The following is a 17,632-nucleotide window of genomic DNA, read 5'->3' as shown; positions in this document are numbered from 1 at the left end:
GCAGCGAGGAGAAGGCTGGAGGCAGTGGAGATGTCATGTCTGAGAGCAATGTGTGGTGTGAATATAATGCAGAGAATTCGTAGTTTGGAAGTTAGGAGGAGGTGCGGGATTACCAAAACTGTTGTCCAGAGGGCTGAGGAAGGGTTGTTGAGGTGGTTCGGACATGTAGAGAGAATGGAGCAAAACAGAGTGACTTCAAGAGTGTATCAGTCTGTAGTAGAAGGAAGGCGGGGTAGGGGTCGGCCTAGGAAAGGTTGGAGGGAGGGGGTAAAGGAGGTTTTGTTTGCGAGGGGCTTGGACTTTCAGCAGGCATGCGTGAGCGTGTTTGATAGGATTGAATGGAGACAAATGGTTTTTAATACTTGATGTGCTGTTGGAGTGTGAGCAAAGTAACATTTATGAAGGGGTTCAGGGAAACCGGCTGGCCGGACTTGAGTCCTGGAGATGGGAAGTACAGTGCCTGCACTCTGAAGGAGTGGTGTTAATGTTGCAGTTTAAAAACTGTAGTGTAAAGCACCCTTCTGGCAAGACAGTGATGGAGTGAATGATGGTGAAAGTTTTTCTTCTTCTGGCCACCCTGCCTTGGTGGGAATAGGCCAGTGTGATAATAAAAAAAATAATAATAAAAATAATACCAACCTTTAGCAAGGCTTAGCTCATCAAAATTAATATTGCACAAATTAATATAAATCCTAGCCAGAATTTGGCATAGCAAGTTTAATATTATGCACATTAATATAATTAGCTACACTTGGCTTATCAATTACACATACTCTCATATAAATCTTGGCCAGAATTGTCTTATCAAATTAATATTATACAAATTAATATAAATCCTTGCCAGAATTTGGCACAGCAAAATTAATATTATACACATTAATATAATCTTTAATCATACTTGACTTATCCAAATTAATATTGTAATAATTATAATCCACTACACATTAAGTAAATTTGTGAACTTAACATCCACCTCCTTCTGTCATTTCACATAGTATAATTATTAAGTAATTAACTAATTAATGACTTCATTAATTAATGTACTCATTATGTACATAACAGTAAATGATAACAAAGATAATTATTATTTATCAGTTACATAAACAAGTAGGAATTTGAGACACCTAGGTCACAAAAAATGTCCACCTTCGATACCTACCACTGTCATATCCACAAGTTGCTCTGGACCCATTAATTACAAATGAAATATGTATCACCAGGAATGCTGGTAAATATATAAATTTGTGGAGTGTATATTAAATTAATAAAGGATTATATATATACACATATATATATAACAGAAGGAGAATATCTTAAAATCACTCACCAATTTGACTGGAAATCAAGGTGTATCATACTCAGAAAACCTCACTGTCTATACATGAAAATAACACTGGCCAGAGTTACAAACATCACAGACTTATCTGAGGTTCCTGGAGTCGTCTTGTCCAGTCGCCTGATATCTCAAGTTATGCAGGAATACACATCCAACAATTTCGCCTCCTATTTGAGAGGTGTCAGCCCAATTTTAACCTCCAGAGAACAAAAAATTCTTCTTATTTTTCACCAACGTCCTATTCAATTCAAACAATAATGGCGATTCTCTTCTGCACAGGCGCAGCTTCTTCCCATTTTTTATAACATAAATTTTTATTAAATACAGTATGGCCATCTATTTACATATAACTACTGTATTTCTGGAAAATATATACAGTATTTTCCACACCATCAACCATTAAGAATGTACAGTAATTTTAACTTTGCTCATTTTCACCAAAAACACTCTTCTACCACATACAATAGTGTGCAGATTAATTTGGACAGGAGCAAATTTTGTGATTATCTGATAATATATCTTAGTTTTTGGCTTAATTAATGTACTTTGGGGTCTTTTCAGAAGAGTTTGCTACCGACTTCTGTCAACCCTTCAGCTGTGGTGTTATTCTGGGCATATCGTCAGTGCTACAACACGCATGCTCCGTGAGTGAATGTGGTTACACCAAATTCTCACCTACAATTCGTGATAACTGCTAATATTTGTGACGAATGCTACACTTATGAAACATGCAAGTAATATAGGTCTTAGAAACTATGCTGTTTATCGAATTCTGAAGAGAGCTGACGACACTGGTGATTGTAGAGCGCTGCGTCGAGGAAGATGTGGAAGAAAACGCAAAACAGCACCTCAGGTTCACAAGGTTATCATAAGAAATAGTGTGAAGTATCCCAAGGAAGCCAGCAAAGATCTACAGAGAGATTAGGCTTAGCTGGCGTAAATGTTGATCTCCAGCTGTTCGACGAAGGCTACTTGAAGTTGGCAGAATTGCAAGAAAACAATAATCGACTGCTGCTATGAGGAAAAACGGCTGTAGTGGGCACTCGATCATTCGATCATGAGGGATGGAAGACAGATGAATGAAGGAAAGTTATATTTTCAGATGAGGTGCATTCTGAAGTACATGGGTATAGATCAGTGGTAGTGAGATGGAGCAGAAGAACTTCTTCAGGATGGACACATTCACCAAGCGCCAAAACACCCACCTAAGAAGACTTTTAGGGTAGTTTCACTGTTGAAGACCCTGGACGGTTTTTAGCAACAAAACAATGAACACTAACATATACAAGGGAATCCTAGCAACTCGTTTGTTTCCCATTGTGGATATAGACTAACCATACCACGGGTAGGATTTGAACCCGCGGTTAGAGAGTCTCAAAACTCCAGACCGTCGCGTTAGCCACTGGGTCTGGAGCTTTGAGACTCTCTGACCGCGGGTTCAAATCCCGCCCGTGGTATGGTTTGTTTGCAATCGTGTCATTACGATTTCGTGAGTCATGGATATAGACTTCCTGATAGAGAAGACATTTTCCAGCAAGATTTTGCTTCATGCCACACTTCCAGAAAAATGCTGACATTCTTCGAAGAAAGTGGGTAAGCGTTCTAAATTGGCATGGAAACTCTCCTGACCTCAAACCAATGAGAATCTACGGGCAATAACCAAACGCAGGATCATAAAACAGGATTGTTTAACTATGGAGAAGCTAAATGTTGTTGTTATTGTTAGTAGGGTTCCGTGATGAAGTGAAGGTAGCAAGGAAACAACTTTTGACTATTATTGAGACGGATTATTAGTATTCGTAGAGGAGTTCAGCTTTCATGCCTGCTTACTGCTGTGCTTAGTCGAAAACTGAGGGGGAGACCACTCGGCCTAGGTGTGAGGTACTCCCGACAGTTATGTGACATCAGGCTTGGCCAGGGAGCCTGTCTTTATATGTTGCTAGTAAATATATATTTATAGTACACAAGTAGTATTGTTGATATTATTAGGACCAGGTACCACGACGAAGAACTTGCCAAAATATGTTAAACATTGGTCAGTTGTATGCCATAACGTGTAGAAATGCTTATAAAATCATTTGTCATATCATTGCAATGTATTTCTCAAATAAACATTAATTTGAAAAATAAATATCTTATATCATCACTGTCCCAGTTAATATGCACACTACTGTGCAGGTACTTAATGGCCAAAGATACAGAGCTCATTCCAAGATTACTGGAAAATTCTCGAGAAATTCAAAAAGCTACGTTGCTAGGCTTCATACATTCAAAAAGTGTCCCATATTTCAACAATGACGGAGAGTGAAACAAAGTGTGTAGATGTATATTTCTCAACTTGACGAGTAAATAAATTTGAATCAACCTCTTCTGAAAGGCTTCAACATTAAATGGGTAATGCAATTTACAAACTACATAGAATGCAAATTTGTCTATATACTTGATTTGTTAATAAAATATTGAATTATTTGAAATCTGTGCCATATCTGTAGAATGTTTATTCTGAGTGTCTCTGAGAGCAAGATTTTATTTGTTACTTTGGCTGTAAACATCTCAATTTGGTAATTATATTACCAAATATCAATGCTGATGGATTCCAAAACGAGTATGATAACCTGTAAGTTCAAATTGTTTAATTCCCAATTTGAAATTTTACCGAATTTAAAAAAATGGAATCATGGGATTCAAATTTATTACTGGAGAAAGTTTTTTCTGTTAGGATTTACTTGGCTCTCTGAGCAGTGTAAATTTTAATTTGCGAATTTTAGTAAATAAATTGATTTTCATGAAGTAGCTACAAAATGCTTCTTCTGGACATTAAGTGATGGCGAATCGTCACAAGAAGCTTTTTATATTGTATTTTTTTTTTAGAATTATGTGAAATTGGACTTTAAAAAATCAAATAATTTTTCTTTTAGGCTTGTAAAATGTTTTAAACAGAATAAACCTGCAAAATCGAAATTAAGGACTATTGAAAACGCGCATTTTCATGGGATTTTTAATTTTCACGATTTTAATGAGCCCTGAAAACTTATATATTCGTGGAAGTTTATGCTAGAGCCCATTATATTGTTAGGTACAGTGGTATTGTTTTACATTCATAAATTTAGAAAGAGTTTTCCAATCAGATTGAATTTCTTAACCTCATATGAACTATTATCAGCGGATGATTTGTGGAACAACTTGCAAGTGCAAACACCATCTGCTCAGATTTATATAGACTATTTCAGAAATTGTCTTCCATGTGATAATTTTAGAAAGCTTTGCCTGTTTAGCTTCAGTATTTCAAGTGTTACGTCGCAGACTCAGATGAAGATTGATATTGTTAGTGGAGTGCATAGATGAAATTTTGCATAAAATAACAGGAGGAAGCCTATTTAAAATTGGTGCCCTGATGCTAATAAAGGGCTCTTGATCCAAGAAATTGAGCTTATTCTCCCTTTCCATGAAATAAATCTGAATGCCTTCCATTCCCCAGTCTATATATAACCCCGACGTGTTTACCACGTCTTCCAGCAAGGTATAAAACAATTCTGGCTGATGTCTTAAAAAATGAACGAAACGTTTTTTTTTTTTGTTTTTTTTAAATGTATGTTGTGTAGGTCCAGTGCGGTGCTAACTGAATTTTAGTATTTTTAGGCCTACCCTGGCATCGTAGAGGTCATTGAACACGACAGCGTCAGTGAACAACCCCACAAGCAAGTCAAGCCTAGTGTGTCACCTGGTGTTGACACAAGGGATCATAATTACACGAATACCAACAGAATAAAGTGTGATCCCATGTTAAGGAGATAAGTACAAAGGCAGGTTAGATCAGTGAGTGAGCAGTAAAAGAAATCATATCATTAGAAAGAAAAAAGTAAAGAAAACACAAGCAGGAAGAAACAACAGCCATCAGGCTGTTGTGAGTTACAGGAAAGTGGGTGCGGGAGGGAATAGGAGCGATTAGTGGAATGATAATGTAAAGAGAGTAGTAAGGGAGAAAAAGTTACCATATGAGAAGTTTTTACAAAGTAGAAGTGATGGAGAAAAAGAGAGGTTAAGAGAGTGGTGAAGCAATGTAAAAAGAGAGCAAATGAAAGAGTGGGTGAGATGTTATCAACAAATTTTGTTGAAAATAAGAAAAAGTTTTGGAGTGAGATCAACAAGTTAAGGAAGCCTAGAGAACAAATAGATTTGTCAGTTAAAAATAGGAGAGGAGACTTATTAAATGGAGAATTAGAGGTATTGGGAAGATGGAATGAATATTTTGAGGAATTGTTAAATGTTGATGAAGATAGGGAAGCTCTGATTTCGTGTATAGGACAAGGAGGAATAACATCTTGTAGGAGTGAGGAAGAGCCAGTTGTGAGTGTGGGGGAAGTTCGTGAGGCAGTAGGTAAAATGAAAGGGGGTAAGGCAGCCGGGATTGATGGGATAAAGATAGAAATGTTAAAAGCAGGTGGAGATATAGTTCTGGAGTGGTAGGTGCAATTATTTAATAAATGTATTAAAGAGGGTAAGGTACCTAGGGATTGGCAGAGAGCATGCATAGTTCCTTTGTATAAAGGCAAAGGGGACAAAAGAGAGTGCAAAAATTATAGGGGGATAAGTCTGTTGAATATACCTGGTAAAGTGTATGGTAGAGTTATTATTGAAAGAATTAAGAGTAAGAAGGAGAATAGGATAGCAGATGAACAAGGAGGCTTTAGGAAAGGTAGGGGGGTGTGTGGACCAGGTGTTTACAGTGAAACATATAAGTGAACAGTATTTAGATAAGGCTAAAGAGGTTTTTGTGGCATTTATGGATTTGGAAAAGGCGTATGACAGGGTGGATAGGGGGGCAATGTGGCAGATGTTGCAGGTGTATGGTGTAGGATGTAGGTTACTGAAAGCAGTGAAGAGTTTTTACGAGGATAGTGAGGCTCAAGTTAGAGTATGTAGAAAAGAGGGAGATTATTTCCCAGTAAAAGTAGGCCTTAGACAAGGATGTGTGATGTCACCGTGGTTGCTTAATATATTTTTAGATGGGGTTGTAAGAGAAGTAAATGCGAGGGTCTTGGCAAGAGGCGTGGAGTTAAAAGATAAAGAATCACACATAAAGTGGGAGTTGTCACAGTTGCTCTTTGCTGATGACACTGTGCTCTTGGGAGATTCTGAAGAGAAGTTGCAGAGGTTGGTGGATGAATTTGGTAGGGTATGCAAAGGAAGAAAATTGAAGTGAATACAGGAAAGAGTAAGGTTATGAGGATAACAAAAAGATTAGGTGATGAAAGATTGGATATCAGATTGGAGGGAGAGAGTATGGAGGAGGTGAATGTATTCAGATATTTGGGAGTGGACGTGTCAGCAGATGGGTCTATGAAAGATGAGGTGAATCATAGAATTGATGAGGGGAAAAGGGTGAGTGGTGCACTTAGGAGTCTGTGGAGACAAAGAACTTTGTCCTTGGAGGCAAAGAGGGGAATGTATGAGAGTATAGTTTTACCAATGCTCTTATATGGGTGTGAAGCATGGGTGATGAACGTTGCAGTGAGGAGAAGGCTGGAGGCAGTGGAGATGTCATGTCTGAGGGCAATGTGTGGTGTGAATATAATGCAGAGAATTCGTAGTTTGGATGTTAGGAGGAGGTGCGGGATTACCAAAACTGTTGTCTAGAGGGCTTAGGAAGGGTTGTTGAGGTGGTTCGGACATGTAGAGAGAATGGAGCGAAACAGAATGACTTCAAGAGTGTATCAGTCTGTAGTGTAAGGAAGGCGGGGTAGGGGTCGGCCTAGGAAAGGTTGGAAGGAGGGGATAAAGGAGGCTTTGTGTGCGAGGGGCTTGGACTTCCAGCAGACATGCATGAGCATGTTTGATAGGAGTGAACGGAGACAAATGGTTTTTAATACTTGACGTGCTGTTGTCGTAGGGGGTTCGGAAAGAGATAAGATGGATAAGGTAAACTCACTTGTTAGATGGTAACGATATATATTGTCAGACTGTGGTAAGGAAGGGATGGGCCCAGCCTGCCGTGTTACTGCCTGGATGTCTAAACGCCGAGTGAGAACGAGGCAGAGCGACCCACTCACTCATGCTGCACCCAGTTACATCATACAGTCACTAGGCTTCATAGGGATCTTCTATATAAACACATGGATGGTACTATGATGCTCAGCTATTCTATACATACAACACATGTAAAGGAGGATCAGCAACTATGCTGACAGCTCGGTCATCTTGACATACACTACTATACTATAGGCTGAACAGACAGGTGGTTCTGGGCTGATTCTATACAATAACAAATTCATATATAACTTAGAACTAATGGATGTTATCATAATGGATGTTAACATAATGAGTTTTACGTAATGGGTGTTAACGTAATGAGTTTCAACTTAATGCATTACGACTTATAAGAACAAATCATTGTACAATATTGATGGATTTGATCGATCGATCTGTATTCATGCACTCTACGGATTCTGAGGAAGAATAAATATATATATATATATATATATATATATATATATATATATATATATATATATATATATATATATATATATATATATATATATATATATACAAGGTACAATTAACAGCAAAGCAAATCTGGTGCACTCAGATCATTGCTGTCAAATTCTCAGAATACGGAGGGAACGTGAACACGAAAAGAAAAATTCTGAAAAACTGATCAGTTAATAACAAAACACACAGTTGACAATTTCCTTCACCTTGGTCATCAATTATACAGACTGTGTACATTTAAACCCAATTCTGCGAGGGGTGAGGTTTACATATGCAAAATAGTTATCATCTCTGGGAGGATCGAATTCCTATGCAATGGCTGAGGGAGATCTGAACGAGTATCTACAAAAGATACTTGTGGGTTTCTTATTACTTGTCGAGTACGCAAAGAGTAATGACATTCAGGTTGATTATCTGACTGAGTATTTGAGGTAGAGGGTACAGAGTCAAGAGGATTTTCAGCATCTGTCACATCAGTCTGGGTAGCAATATCATCAACATCGCATACTAATTTCATGTGACCTAAATGCCATTCTTTGTACTTACCAGTACTAATTTCTCTAACCTTATACTTATTGCCAGTGATATGTTCTACAACTCGATAAGGGCCGACAAACTTTTGATCGAGCTTAGGCATTGCGGATGTTTTGTTGAAATTTGTCAGCATAACTCTCGAACCTACTTTAACTATTGACGGCTTAGCACGGCTATTAGTTACTCTAGTAAATTTTGCTGTTGATTTATGAAGTGTTTCATGGATTCTTCTAAAAACACTCTGAGCTATGCTGGTACGAGTTGCTATGAAATCATCAGGGTTGTAATTGGGTTTCGGAGTGGAATATAACAACTCATAGGGTAAACGCTTGTCTACACCATACAATGCATAATATGGAGTATCACCTATGGAAGCATTGTAAGCAGAATTTATGGCACATTGAACATCTGGTATAACTTCATCCCAAGTATCACTATTGGGGTTGATAGTGGCTCTCAAGACATCAAGTACTTTCTTATTAGTTCGTTCAGTTAACCCATTGCTGGCAAGATGATGAGGAACAATGGTGGATTTAGAGATCTTGTACAAGGTACACAAATTTTCAAGAATCTCATTACAGAATTCACCTCCATTATCTGTTACTAAGGACTTAGGGGTGGTATGCCTGCAGATAATGCGTTCTTTAAACGCTTTAGTTACTGTCTCAGCAGTCTTATCTGCAATAGGAACTAACTCACAATATCTGGTGAAATGGTCTACCATAACACACAGATGTTTGTTGCCTTGGAGGGAACATTTAAAATTGGTTAACAAATCAAGGGCAACTCTTTCCCAATGTTTGCTAGTGGTTGGGTACACTTGGGTTGGATTAGGACCATTGACATTTCCTGTATGTTGCATACAGACACTACATTTCTTAACATACTCTGAAATGTCAGTTGCCATACGTGGTCAAAAGTACTTCATTCTAGCTTGTTTCACAGAACGATCCATACCAGGGTGTGCAACACCTGGTGCATCATGAACTAGCTGTAGAGCTACATTCACTAGTGACTGTGGAATTACTAATTGGTATACTCTTCTACTTGGAGTACCCAACTCGGCTGTTCGATACAGTAATTCTTCGCTCATTACAAAGTCACTAATGGGTGCTTGTGGCCTCACAGTAAGAATAAGATCTTCCTGGAGCAGGAATCGAATCACACCAGACCACATGGGATCTGTTCTTTGGGCATTCTTTACATCCTCGGCAGTAAATGGAGGATCTGCAGTAACTACACTAACGTGTTGCAATAAAGCATCTGCGACTACATTTGACTTGCCAGGTAAATGTTCAAAAGTGGGATTGAACTCTTGGATAGTCAAGGTCCATCTGGCTAACCTTCATGTAGGTTGTTTGTTCTGGAATAAAGGTATCAGTGGTGCATGGTCTGTCAAGACATGAACAGGGTACTGGTAAATAATGTCTCGGAAGTGCTTTAAAGACCATACTATTGCTAAAGATTCTTGCCCCATTACTGTATAATTATGTTCAGCCTTCATAAGGACTCGGCTAGCAAATGCAACTGCGTTGTACTTGCCATCAGTCTTCTGAGCTAGTACAGCACCTACGCCAATTGAACTAGCATCAGTTGTCAAATAGAAGGGCTTAGAAAAATCTGGGAATTTCAAAATGGGAGAAGACGTTAGCTTTTCTTTTAGTGTCTGGAATTCTCTTTCTTGACGGAAGATCCAAACGAAAGGAGCATCTTTCTTAAGCAATTCAGTTAGAGGAGCTGCTATTGAAGAAAAATTAGCAATGAAAGATCTGTAGAAACCTGCTAGACCCACAAAGGATCTTACAGCATCAGCAGTTTTGGGGGATGGAAAATTCAGTACTGCCGTTACTTTACTTTGATCAGTCGTAACCCTTCTAGGAGTGACTACGTGACCAAGAAACTTAATTTCTGATTTGAAAAATTGACATTTAGACAGTTTGATCTTCAAATTGACTTCTTCAAGCTTACCAAGTTCTATATCAAGTCTTTTCAGATGTGTATCCACATCTTCGGACATGACGATTACATCATCTAAGTACACCATAAGTGCTTTACCTATAAGACCTCTAAAGATATTGGTCATGAGTCTAGAGAATGTGATAGGAGAGGATCATAATCCAAAAGCCATTCGAAGGAAGTGATAATGACCTCTGGGAGTAGAGAATGCAGTTAACTCTTGGCTGTCCTCGTGAAGAGGGACTTGCCAAAATCCTTGTAACAAGTCCAGGGTCCAGAAGACTTTGTTATCTCCGATGTTGTGTAAAAGATCACCAAGTACAGAAAGTGGGAAGCGATCTGGAATAGTTTTCGCATTTAACTTCCTAAAGACAATCACCGGGCACCAAGTACCATCCTTCTTAGGCACTAGGATCAAGGGCGCATTCAAGGGTGAATTGCTAGGTGCAATAACTCCATCATCGAGCATTTGATTGATCATTTCTTATGCGACAGCAACTTGGGAATGAGGCATTCTGTATGCAGGTATATAGATAGGTCTAATACCAGGTTCCAGTGGAATACGATGGGATAATAAGTTTGTTATACCCGTCTTCTCACCTGGTAAGGCAATGGCTTTACGACGTTTGTTCAACAGAGTCAACAAACGCTTGACTTCGTCTGGGAAGTCAGTGGGAGCTAAGTCTTTCTCCTCAACTGGTGGAATGGATTGATCCAGTGGAGTGGATGAGTTCTCCCTTGTTGAAATAGCACTGACCCACTGGTCAGGTGGCACATCATCCTGTACTTGAACAGGGTAAGGATAGTGAACCAGGTCAATGAGATTGGTATTTGCTCTGAGACGAACACTGTGACACGAAGTGTTAGCAAGGAATAAATGGATCTTACTGTCTCTTACAGCATGTAAGGAAGGTTCAACAAATAAATCCTTGACCTTGCAGGAATCACTGTCAACTAGGATGTTATCACCATCTGGAACACTAGGAACAACAACAGACACTCTAGTGAGAGCAATAGTCGCAACAGAGACGTCTTTCTGCAGACGGCATGTGACATCAACAAGAGATAGCATTACTAGTTTCAAGTAATCGTTTTCCGACAAGGCATCCCCTGTGGAGAAACTACTACTTGAACTAGCAGTCATTGCGGGGATAGGCTGTGCACTCAAGGCAGTCTGAGTGTCCTTGGACACTTGAGGCAATACACTATCTTGCATGTCTGAAGGTGTAGGTGGAACACAGATGGGAGTGACAGAGTTACTAGTGCCTGACCGCTTGGGTACGCTACTGGAAAATGCATTGGCTTGTAAGGACTTAATCCGTACATCGTACTCTGTGGCAGTATGGCAGATTTCTGATCCAAGATGGTACCCCAAAATGGAACGATCAAGTCGTCAATTTGGGCATGCCATCGGTAAGGGTCGAGCACAAGGCATAAGTCTCGCATGGAAGCAAATCCCAGTAGAAGGTCGCCAGGGAAAGTAATCTAGCCGACAACAAGAAAAGCAGCAGTGAAGTCTCTACCTTGGATAGAAAAGGTGAGCGAAGTCTGACATGCAGAAGTCGGACATGCAGAAGGGAACCAGCTACTCCACTAAGGGAGGTTACAGTAGTTGGTTCAACAAGGAGGACACATCGTAACTGCTTCTCTTTAAACAGACTGGACCTGATGATATTAACTTGTGCACCAGAGTCCATGAACATATGAACGGGTGCATTAAGGATAGAAGCTTGTACTAAAGGACCTATTGTTTCATTTGGAGTTATGTGCAAATAGAAGGGTGGGTTGTCATCCGAGAAGGCATTTTCTACTTCATCCCCAAATTCCTCTACGTCAGAGACGTGTGAAGCAGCGTCAACAGCGAGGTTGTCATTCTCAAGACTGGCTAAGGCTTCATAGGAATTTTGAACTTGGATGGTGTACTCATTATCACCTACTGTCACGACTGGACAAGTAGACTGGGGCGCTCAGATTCCACCAAATTGGAAAAACGAGGCTCGTTCTGGTTGTTCTGGGAACCCCGATCTCTATTTCCTCTCCTGGCTCTGCAGTTGGAATGGCCACAGAAAGATCTAGAGTACTGAAGGTTGTAGAGAGCATTGCACTCAGATGTGTCATGTCCATGTATTCCATGATAAGTACAGTAGGGAAGATTTGACTGGTACTCATCATCAGTACGATGCCTCTTAGGGTGATTATCAGGACAATTAATTGTAATATGGCCACAGAAACCACAATTGTAGCAAGTTCTTTGACTATAGGTACTATATATGCTACGAGTGCTATGGGAATGATGACTCTTAACACTAGCTTTGGAAGATGATCGCGAGTAATTTAGATTGGAAGTTTTGGTAGTAGCACAAACTAGAGGAAGTACAGGAGTAAACAAAGTGGTTGGCGTAGACTTTCGATAAGGGAAGGTTCCCTCGGGACACAAATTACGTACATGGATGAGAGCTGCGAGCGGTCCCATAGTAGCATTTAGAGGACTAGAATTGTACACATACATTGATGTTGGTGGCATTAGTTGTTTAATAACTCCGAATGCTGCTAATTTAGCAAACCCCTCAAGGGCTGGTTTATCATTGTCTTTAAGGTACTTGGAAGTTTGACCTGCTTTAACAAATGAGGACATTAGGTTATTTAGACAAAGGGCAAACTCATCTAATGACTCCTCTGGCCGCGGAGCTGTACACACTAATTCTTTAAGAACGACAAAAGGATCGGTTTCTCGCACCGGTTCAAGATAGTTATGGATTAACTGTTTATAATCTTGCCACCTGGTTAGATCTTGAAAGTCCTTCATACGAATCAAGTTGAACACATGCGAGGCGGCTGGAGAACGAGCTAGACTCTCCTTTCCGATACTAATTAAACAACTCTCAGATGGAGGACCATCTACTGAGGCATTAGCTCTAGCTCGAACAGTGGTAAACCAACCTTCTAAGTTGTCAGGCTTACCATTGAACAATGGCATAGCATCATAAGGATCATGACTAAAATTGCGAGAGCTAGAAGTCTGAGTATGTCTATTGTTTGGTAAGGTATTACTCAAATTTTGTACTGACGCATCAATAGTTGTACTAGCAGCATGTGCTGAGGCAGCGCTTGAGAAGACATGTTTGCAAAATGTAAAACAAGAATTTAGAGAAATAAAAGGAAAATGTAACTGAGGAACACACAACACAGTGAACTTAAATGGGAAGAAAATGCTTAACTATTCTGCATAAGTAATTAAAAAACTGACAGGTCACACTGTAAGCAAGGAAACTCACACAAGAAAATACTCAACTGAATAAACAACACTTTGAAAATCAAGGAAACTTGTACTTTACTCAAATCTAATTTGCTCAACTTTACTTTAAAATTGAATGAATGACACAGTGAGTTGTTTTACTCTCAATGCAATAGGGAAATTCAACAATAAAATGATGAATCAATCAAAAATGTTAAAATGGACTCAATAAAGCTTGTGCAAAATTAAGAAAAACTGGGAAAACAATTCACTAAAAATAAAATAATATGGCACACAAAGAATAAAATATTATGCACAGAACAGAGCATAAGAAACTGCACTGAAATAAACTGTAGCAATATTGCAAATAACAATTGCTAATCAAAAGTACTGCACAACACTACTTAAAATTTCTGCAAGAAAAATTTTAATGACAACACAATGCTTGCACAAGAATTATTGCAAAATGAGTCAATGTGCAATAATAAAAAAAATTACACACACAAGAAAATACAGTTTACAAGAAAAGAAAATATAGCAAGGAATGAACTGAGTGAACACTTTAACTCTTAACTGCAGCTTAAGCAACACTTACTGAACAAACAAAGAATGATTTACTTTAAAAGAACAACTTAAAAATTGCACTAAGAGTGAATTTGTTCAATGAAACAAAAAAAATAATAGATGCAAAAACACAGAACAAAAGGTTTGAACACTTACAGTGATGCAGAACACAACACATCAATATAAACACAATACTAGAATTTTCTTGCAATGAAAATTTATGTGTGAAAATTTTGGAAAAATAATTTTCTTGCTTGCACAAAATAATGGCACTATTGTCTGTGGAAATAAGACAAATTAGACACTGGCGAAATAAAAAGAATTAACACAAGAATGTTCAACACATGCAGAGAAAACAAAACAAGAATACGCAAATACTGGGAGGAAAATGTAACAGACAACACTGAGTTGTGATGCAGAATACAAGGTAATAAATTACTGAATTACTTCACTGGAATACTGAGAACACAAGATGATTCTGAAGTGTAAACACAAGTTCTATACTGCTCATATGTGTTGCACACAACAAGGAAAAAACACTAAGGTACTTACTTCAAGTATATAAAAAAAGAACACAACACAACAGACATGAAATTATGCACGAAAATTAACACTGAATTAAGAAGAAAAAAAATATTGCAAACAGTATATAATAAATACTGAGTCTAATCAAGAGTTACTGAATGTCACTAAAAAAAATCACTGGAACACAAAAAAGAAATGCCTCAACACTTGCAAATGTCTCTATGAAAAATATTATCATTGTAGCGGCGTTGTTAACTGAAGTCGGGTGGAGGGTGGAGGATGGTCGTGAAGGGTAGAGGAGACTGGTGGCTGACTACATTCGCTGCTCCTCTGCACACATGATCGTAGAATTGTGCTTAAATCGACGATGGACTCCCACAGGAGGCTTTCAACGATGGCACCACTGATGAAAAAACACACTCTAGCTCTTGACCCCCTATGTGATCTTTTAAATATGGTACTAGAACCCACAGTAAGAGTACAAAAACAGTGGTAGTGGTTTGGTGAGTGGGCTGAGGCAGGGCTGAGGCCGCAGTGGCGAGACCGCATGGTAACTGGGCCTATGGGATGAACGGCGTAAGCCTCACTGGGGACACCCTCACTGGCGCGAAAATATTCTAAGCCGGGCTGGCTTAAAACAAACCCACGAAATACCACAACACCACAGAGGTGAAAAAGCACTCAGAATAGCTTGGAGCTTGAAGCACAAAGTAATGAAGACTGTACCCACGTGGTTTACTTGAGTACTGGGTTAGTCACCTCGGTTAGTCACCTGGGTTAGTTGCTGGCTGGCTTTGCTTAACCCTTCACACAGAATGGCTTGATAACTTCTAACAATGAGCACAGCAGGGGTGGAAAGCTGGCTTGGCAGGCAAAGGCTGGATGATGTAAGGCTAGGCTGACTGACTTCCTCACCACAGACTGGCTGCTGGCTTATTTTGCAAACTTGGGTCAACCCCTCGGGAGTGATGCAAATAAGCAGATAAACACTAATACAAGGAGACTGACCAGTGAATAATGTAGAGAGCTGGTAGACGCTTGCAGGGGTAGCTGGCTGGCTAGATCGAGCGTTAACCTTCTCAGCAGGCCTAGCGTCAGAAGATGGCGACTGGCTCAGTAGAAATTTATCTCCAGAAATCGCTGTAAACGTCAGAATTACAGGCCCTCTGCTGGCACCAATTTGTCGTAGGGGGTTTGGAAGGAGATAAGATGGATAAGGTAAACTCACTTGTTGGATTGTAACGATTTATATTGTCAGACTGTGGTAAGGAAAGGATGGGCCCAGCCTGCCGTGTTACTGCCTGGATGTCTAAGCGCCGAGTGAGAGTGAGGCAGAGCGACCCACTCACTTATGCTGCACCCCGTGACGTCATACAGTCACTAGGCCTCATAGGGATCTTCTATATAAACACATGGATGGTACTATGATGCTCAGCTAATCTATACATACAACACATGTAAAGGAGGATCAGCAACTATGCTGACACTGTTTGAGTGTGAGCAAAGTAACATTTATGAAGGGATTCAGGGAAACCGGCAGGCCGGACTTGAGTCCTAGAAATGGGAAGTACAGTGCCTGCACTCTGAAGAAGGGGTGTTAATGTTGCAGTTTAACTGTAGTGTAAAGCACCCTTCTGGCAAGACAGTGATGGAGTGAATGATGGTGAAAGTTTTTCTTTTTCAGGCCACCCTGCCTTGATGGGAATCGGCCAGTGTGTTAATAAAAATAATAATAATGGTGACGGCGATATGGGTAGCACATCTGCTAACAACCCATATATTTTTTGGATTTTTTTCTTGTTTTCTTATAGCTTTTTCTTACATTATTCTTCCTAATATAATATTTGACTATTTGGCATCATATAAGAGTAGGCGGAGCTTATCCGTAGAGTGTCAGCCAACCAGGAACCATCTGGGAACACTCGGCAGTATTCCGGCTCCAGAGAGAGCCAGGAGAAATCACTTCATTATTACACTTATATCAGCTTATATATCAACTCTATGGCTTATTTATCTATCAGAATTGATGTAATATGATATAATAAACACTATTAATATCATATAAACATGTTATATACTTTAGACTGAATAAAATAGGCCATAATATGGCGAGAGTCTACCAGCAATATTTCGATATAAATAAGTTACTCATCCCCATGTCGTCTTTGAGTAAGAGAAAACGGTATTTTGAAGAGGATAACTGCACTAGAACATCAGTTTACTAAGGAATACACAGAAACAAACGTGATTTTCGCTGATTTTTTTTTTTTTTTTTCGAGACGGCGGGACGGCCGGCGTTCCAGGCCAATATCTCGGAAGTAACTTATTCACTTATTTCGCTTCACTTCTCTTTTATTATTTAATTAAGTGGAATAATATTCACAGAAATTGTAAAATAATGATTTCTCTAATTTCCAATAAAATTTTTGTGCAAATATTCCAAATATTTTGGGATTTATGTGGGAGTAAAGAGAAGATTTTTTTCAGCATTCCAAGAACTAAAAACTTTATTTTTTTGTGAAATGAAGATAAGATATTTAGAGCACAGGAACTTTATCCAAAATTCGTATTAACATTGTTCTCTCGGCACCAAGTGTCCAAACAACCTTACGTCGTCCCATATAGGAGAAGTGACCTGCCAAAGGGCTTTTTCAGTAAATCAGTCGTTTCTCAGTTGTTGTTTGAGGTATCTTATTGGCAAATATTTACAGTAATTAGAGAAAGTACTTCGTCTTGTGCACCAAAACTGGAGGAAATCGGACAGAAAACAAACCCCAAAAAATTAATTGCCGGACAGGCCCCTGAAGACGGTACCCAGGACTCATCGCAGCCAGATTCATCACTCTCAGAAATAAACACCACTTATATGTGGAAGCAAATAAGATGAGTGAGAGATTTAGCTTAATCTCTCATAGCTGGAGTGTGAAGGGTCCATTTTCCCCTGCTGAACAAGGACAGAAAAATTGGTTCTTTAATAACGAATGGTCAGG

At 39.2% G+C, this 17,632-nt stretch overlaps 1 protein-coding gene across 1 annotated transcript in view; it reads right to left on the bottom strand.

The window, feature by feature from the left end:
* The window catches only part of LOC128703130 (uncharacterized), a 129,102-nt gene that overhangs the window by 14,766 nt on the left and 96,704 nt on the right, over positions 1-17,632 (bottom strand). The gene's annotated exons all lie outside the window — the stretch shown is intronic.

Source organism: Cherax quadricarinatus, chromosome 85, assembly GCF_038502225.1.
Source record: "Cherax quadricarinatus isolate ZL_2023a chromosome 85, ASM3850222v1, whole genome shotgun sequence".
In the NCBI taxonomy this organism is placed as follows: Eukaryota; Metazoa; Arthropoda; class Malacostraca; order Decapoda; family Parastacidae; genus Cherax; species Cherax quadricarinatus.
This window is presented reverse-complemented; position numbering and strand designations above follow the sequence as displayed.